The sequence below is a fragment of the Nanorana parkeri genome, unplaced genomic scaffold (assembly GCF_000935625.1).
Source record: "Nanorana parkeri isolate BGI_ZX_2015 unplaced genomic scaffold, ASM93562v1 scaffold114, whole genome shotgun sequence".
NCBI classification, from domain to species: domain Eukaryota; kingdom Metazoa; phylum Chordata; class Amphibia; order Anura; family Dicroglossidae; genus Nanorana; species Nanorana parkeri.
This window is the reverse complement of record NW_017306382.1, coordinates 2,042,791-2,049,346: the sequence shown is the minus strand read 5'-3', so window position 1 is coordinate 2,049,346 and position 6,556 is coordinate 2,042,791. Positions and strand designations below refer to the sequence as shown.

Here is a 6,556-nt window from a genome sequence, read left to right as displayed (position 1 = left end):
GGGCCCCAAGTTTCGGTCCTGTCCCGGTGTTCCCCCCTCCTCACCTGTACAGAGTGTCCGCACCGAGAGCCACCGGTACCGCGTGTGAGCTCAGCGCAGCGATCAGCTTCTATATCACCTCAGCCCGCCCCTTTACCGCAGGCCATCTAGGGGGCCGCTAGATGGCCTGTGCCATCTAGCGGCCGAAAAGGCTCACTGCACTCCCAGCGGTTACGGTAATTCGAGAAGAACCCGTTTACGTCGGTGGTCAGAGAAGAGGAATCCCCTCACTTTGGTAGTCAGAGAAGAAGAACCCCCTTACAATGGTGGTCAGAGAAGGGGAACCCCCTCACTTTGGAGGTCAGAAAAGAAGAATTGGTGGTCAGAGAAGAAGAATCCCCATGCATTGGTGGTCGGAGAAGAAGACCCCCCTTACATTGGTGGTCAGAGAAGAAGAACCCCCTTACAATGGTGGTCAGAGAAGGGGAACCCACTCACTTTGCAGGTCAGAAAATAAGAATTGGTGGTCAGACAAGAAGAATCCCCTTACATTGGTGGTCAGAGAAGAAGACCCCCCTTACATTGGTGGTCGGAGAAGAAGAATCCCCTTACATTGGTGGTCGGAGAAGAAGAATCCCCTTACATTGGTGGTCTGAGAAGAAGAATCCCCTTACATTGGTGGTCAGAGAAGAAGAATCCCCTAACGTTGGTGGTCAGAGAAGAAGAACCCCCTTACATTGGTGGTCAGAGAAGAAGAATCCCCTTACGTTGGTGGTCAGAGAAGAAGAACCCCCTTACATTGGTGGTCAGAGAAAAAGAATCCCCTTACATTGGTGGTCACAAAGTTACATAGTTAGTCAGGTTGAAAAAAGACACATGTCCATGGAGTTCAACCTATAGAGATATGAAAAAAAAAAAAAGATCAGAGGTCAGTGAAGAAGAATCCCCTTACAATGGTGGTCACAGGAGAAAGGGGCATTGCACTGACCACCGATGTAAAGGGACATTACACTGACCACCGACGTAAAGGGGCATTGCACTGACCACCGATGTAAAGGGACATTACACTGACCACCGATGTAAAGGGACATTACACTGACCACCGACGTAAAGGGACATTACACTGACCACCGATGTAAAGGGACATTACACTGACCACCGATGTAAAGGGACATTACACTGACCACCGATGTAAAGGGACATTACACTGACCACCGATGTAAAGGGACATTACACTGACCACCGATGTAAAGGGACATTACACTGACCACCGATGTAAGATGTTATTCACGTTAAAGTTCAATAAAGTGCCGCTTAAATTTGTGGCCAGTGGAGGGGAAACCTCTTACATTGGTGGTTGGTTTTGATGCTTCTTATACTGGTGGCCACTCTAGGGCCCCTCATATATTGGTGGTCAGAAAAGGAGTGTGCTCTTACATTGGAGGTCAGTGGGGAAGGACCCTCATATATTGGTGGTCAGAAAAGGAGTGTGCTCTTACATTGGAGGTCAGTGGGGAAGGACCCTCATATATTGGTGGTCAGAAAAGGAGTGTGGCCTTACATTGGAGGTCAGTGGGGAAGGACCCTCATATATTGGTGGTCAGAAAAGGAGTGTGCCCTTAAATTGGTGGTCAGTGAAGAAGTGTCCCTTACATTGGGCAGTAGAAAGGCATCATGGCACACTCACAAGTCAGCATGTAAAAAAACTTGTCTCACCACAAAGGTTAATAACAGAGGTTTGGATACACGTCTTCTGCAGAAAGACGTGTATCCACTGTATAGTTGGTGACAAATTGTTGAGTGCGTTTGTCATTTGTTTTGTTTCCCTTGCATTGGGGATCAGTGGGGAAGGACCCTCATATATTGGTGGTCAGAAAAGGAGTGTGCCATTACATTGGAGCAGTGGAGGTCAGTGGGGAAGAGAAGAAGGGCCCCGTTATACTGGTGGTCATTCCCTGACCTACAAATGACCAAATCTCCGGGTGCACGGGTAAAAAAAAAAAGTAAATATATTTATAAGAAAACCGGTAACAATCTGACAGGAAAAGTTTTCTTTTTGAGGAGTTAGATCAGCTAAAATCACCAACAAATAGATTTCAGAGGGAAGAACATATTGTTTTCTTCTCTCCATAAGAAGAGCGGGCATCCCACAAGTATTACAGGAAGTCACCACACTCCAAGGTCCAACGTGGAAATGCCTAAACAACCTGGCTACACTAGTAGACAACAACATTCCAGAACCGTCAATGGTCCCTCCATCAGGCAACATAGTGTCACTATGGACCTTGGAGTGCGGGTGACTTCTTGCAATACTTGGATTTACATGGCGCCATCTGCTGGTCATACCAGCTCCCATTTTATGATTTTGGGGATTTCGGTCTGGTGTGTGGTGGGACTTAGATTATTCCTACAAAAACAAGAGACTCCACACAATTCTCAGACATTTGTATAAGTCTGGGGTGACTGCTGGCAAGGTCCATTCACACTTAAAGGAAAACAATGAGGTGAGTGCTTTTCACTCACCTCATAGTTCTAGCCGACCTGTGACAATGAGACTGTCACAGGTCGGCTCAGTAGATCGGGAAGTGAGCGAACACATACCGGCGTTGTCACGGCTCTCTGCGGTGACAGGGGAGAGACTGGATCCTCCCCGTTCCGATCCTCCAGTGCTGACTGGCGGAACGGACGGGGGAGGGAGCGGGTACAGCTGGCTCTGGCTCTAGATAGGCAGAGCCAGCTGTCACTCACGCAGCTAGGCGGATCCAGACATAATTGTCGGGATCCGCTTCAGCTGCGGCGTCTCAATATACCGCGAGCTACAGCTCACAATATACTGAGCTTAGGGTGACGGGAGGAGGCTAGTTTGTGTCCTCCCGTTATCATAAGGAGAACTATGGGGAAAAGCCCTGACCCCATAGTTCTCCTTTAAGTCTTCCGTTGTAGTGCAGTAACGCACACATTAACACATGTTGCAGCACACGGTAACATACGTTGAATGGTGTGGTGCCTTGGGAACGTACGCACACATTAACACATGTTGCAGCACACGGTAACATAGGTTGAACTTTGTGGTGCCTTGGGAACGTACGCACACATTAACACATGTTGCAGCATACGGTAACATACGTTGAACGTTGTGGTGCCTTGGGCTCTACGTTACAATGTGTTGGGGTACATCCACAGTGAATGGCAACACAAGGCGCCACACATAGAGCATGTGCGTTAGCATGCAGTGCAGGAGCATGTGTTGTGTTGTAGTGCACCCTGTCACAAGTATGAATTAGGCCCTGTGTGACTTTGTTGCAGTGTCCTGTGTGGACATTGTACTGGGTCACTTTCATGTAGAACTGAAGGCAAAACTTTTTTATATGTTGGATAGAGTAAGGGAGGGTTATAACCCCTGACAGTTTTTTTTATTTATTTACCATCTGAGTCCCATTAGGGAGCTTTCCCTTCACTTCCTGTTCGTTATCTGCAACAGAAAGTGAGAGAAAATCCCTCCAAAGTGAGTGAAGTCCGTAGAGGTCACCATTGGAAGATTTCCCATCTCTTTCTGTTCTGGTGACAACCCAGAATTTGGGATTTTATTTCACTTTTAGGCCAGGTTCACACTTGGGCGATCCCAGGATCGCGTACAGCGTTTGCCACACGGTCCCATTGATTTCAATGGGGTTATATTTGCGCAGCAATCGCTAAAAAAAAGGTACGTGTACCTTTTTCCACAACGCGCACCACACGGCTTTTTCTACTGTGATTGCACACATGGAAAAAAACAGCCGGGAGCTCTCTAGATCTGAGCGGGCGTCTTTAGACGTCCCCTCGGCCACGCCCACTTGCGCGCGCTGTGCGGGAACGGGAAATACCGACGATTTAAACACAGGCAGCGATGCCTGTTAACATACAAGCGATCCGCCAGCTATAAAGCCGGCGGATCACTTGTATGAGCTGCCGCCCCGTGTCCCCCTCCCCCCCCCTCCCTCCATGCCCCCTCCCGTTGTCACGCTGATCCCGGGCTGCGCTGTGCCCGGGGCGAGCCCAGGGCCAGCATAATGCTTCTCTGACGGGATCAGAGGGAGGTCGGTACACGAGCTCCCTCCGGTCCCCTCTCCGCTGTCAGAATGCGGAAGTGTTGTATATTACATCACTTCCGCATTCTCGCGTCACTCTCCAGCTTCAGACGCTGGAAAGAAGCTGATGGAGCAGATCTCTGCTTCATCAGCTTCTTCAGGGGGGTCCTAGGTGACATTAGGGGTCTTGGAGACTGCTGATGTCTCTATAAAGAGGACCTGTCACATATTTTGCTATCACAGAAGGGGCTTTCTTAGCCCCCTCTGTGATAGCAATAAAGTTAAGTTGAAAAAGAAATAGGAAAAAAAATTAAAGTTTTCCAAAAAAATAATTGAAAGTTACACATAAACAAGAATTAAAAAAAACAATTTTTTAAAAAGTCCCCACCCGTACATACACGCGTGCAAACATGCGTCAGGTGCGCATACCTGCGAAAACAACGATTGCGCCCATTATGCCCGCACATGTTACATATCGCCGCAAACGTCGCAGTGAGAGCAATAATTCTAGGGCCATCAATCACTGATAACACTAAACTGATGAGCGGTAAAAGCTTTTAAAGCGTCGCCTATGGTCAATTTTGGGGAGGGTAGTTTTTTTGCGATTCCGCGGGTGCACGCAATTTTTAAGCTCGACATGTTTGGTGTCTATTTACCCGACGTGATCCCGTCTTTTATATTTTACCAAAAATTGGGTAATAATAAATGTTTTATAACATAATGTTAAAAAATAAAAATTTCAACATTTTCAGTAATTTTTCCGACATATAGTAAAAAATAAAAACCGCAGTGGTGATGAAATACCCCCAAAAGAAAGCTCTATGTGTCCCTAAAAAATGGTATAAAATTCATTTCAGTACGGCGTTGCGTGACGGAATAAACGTCAAAGTACCGCAGCGCTGAATACTGAAAAATGGCCTGGGCAGGAAGGGGGTGTAAACACCTTCTCTTCAAGCGGTTAAAGGCATCGCAAGCGCAATCCGCGGTTGTGCACGATTCCATGACCACATGGGGATTCGCGCGGTTTCATGCACTGTCGCCGTTCGTTCACGGATTGCCCAGGTGTGCGGTCACTAGGAGCAACAGAGTAACGGGGGACACAGACAGCAATAGAAGTAATCTCTTTCCACCGTATCCAACACTAAGAAAAACCTTTTGCCCCGAGTTGCACTTTAAGACTTGTTACAATGTTATCCGTTCTCCTTATTTGTCTTCCGATAATAATTTGTTGATTGTCAGAAATGATGTTTTCGCAGCATTTCATCTTCCTGACCCGCAGTGGTCACAGATATACAGATAAACAGCCTCCAGCCTCTGACCACACTCCAATCCTCCCCAAAAATATTTTGTCTTCCAGTCCTCCGCATGTTTTTCTGCATTGTGTACGCGGATTATATTCTGTTATGTCGATATGAAGAAGAAATGATCCCTATTGTGCAGACAGGTTTGTGGTGAATGACTTCGGGGAAAACATATCATTATGGCTGTCCTGTTATGGGGAGGATGTTATGTGTGCTGATGTATCATTACGCAGGGAACAGCTGAGACTCGGTGAAAGAGTCGGGTCTCATTCACACACATCATGCCTCCGGGGGGTCATGTCTATGGCTGGCAGAGTCTTAGGTCTCGTTCACACCTAGGCGTATTGCATATGCGCGTCTGTCACGCGACCGGCGCGCGTTTTTTTACCGCGATTCGCGGTAAAAAAGTCGCGCGACCGTCGCGCGTTTCCGAAGGCTACTTAGCTGTATCCCAATGGAAACGCGCAACAAAACGGCCCAAAGTAGTACCTCTACCTTTTCAGGCGTGGGCCGTTTTGTAGCGCGTTAGGGACGGGCGGAAATACGCCAAGGTGGGAACGAGACCATTGAATACAATGGAATTTATATTTTTGAGCGTTTTGTCGAGCGTTCGTCGAGCGTAGAACGTGCTACAAAACGTTCAGGTGTGAACGAGGGCTTAGAGTCTTGCAATGCCTTATGGGATTTGTGCCAACAGCTGGAGTGCCGAGATGGCCTAGCTCTGGCTGTGGAATCATGTGTCAGGAGTCTCAGGTGGTTCTGGACGGCCATTCAGTCTGTACAAAGCAATGGCAGGCTGACAGCGGGCGCAGCTGTCCGCCATGCTCGGATATAATCACACATGCTGCCAATAGTAGGAACGCGCTGTAAAACGCCCAGGTGTGAACCAGGCCTAACAGTTTACATACTATTGATGATAGACTGACTGGTCTGTAGTTCCCAGGTTGGCATACTAATCACACGCAGCACCTTTCCATCCCGGGAGCGGCCTGTGCAGGCAGCATGGAGCTGTACGTGCCGGCCGATTCCAGTGTGAATCTGCGTCTTCATTTATTTAAAATGTGTTACTTTGTTGCTTGCGCTGTACAGGAACAAACAACTCGGACACAATATGTACGATTCAACACAAGTGAACTTTATTTACAAAGAATCCACAGTGACAAAAAATAAAAAGACAAGTACTGGAGTAAAATGGCAGTCGTAGCAACT

General features: G+C 47.7%; 1 protein-coding gene across 1 annotated transcript in view; it reads right to left on the bottom strand.

Annotated features, from left to right (window-relative positions):
- The window catches only part of RELT (RELT tumor necrosis factor receptor), a 54,515-nt gene extending 54,421 nt beyond the window's left edge, over nucleotides 1-94 (bottom strand). Inside the window, exon 1 of the mRNA XM_018553251.1 lies at nucleotides 45-94. The gene's annotated coding sequence lies outside the window, so the exon portion shown is untranslated. The remainder of the gene's footprint in view (nucleotides 1-44) is intronic.
- Nucleotides 95-6,556: the final 6,462 nt, after the last annotated feature.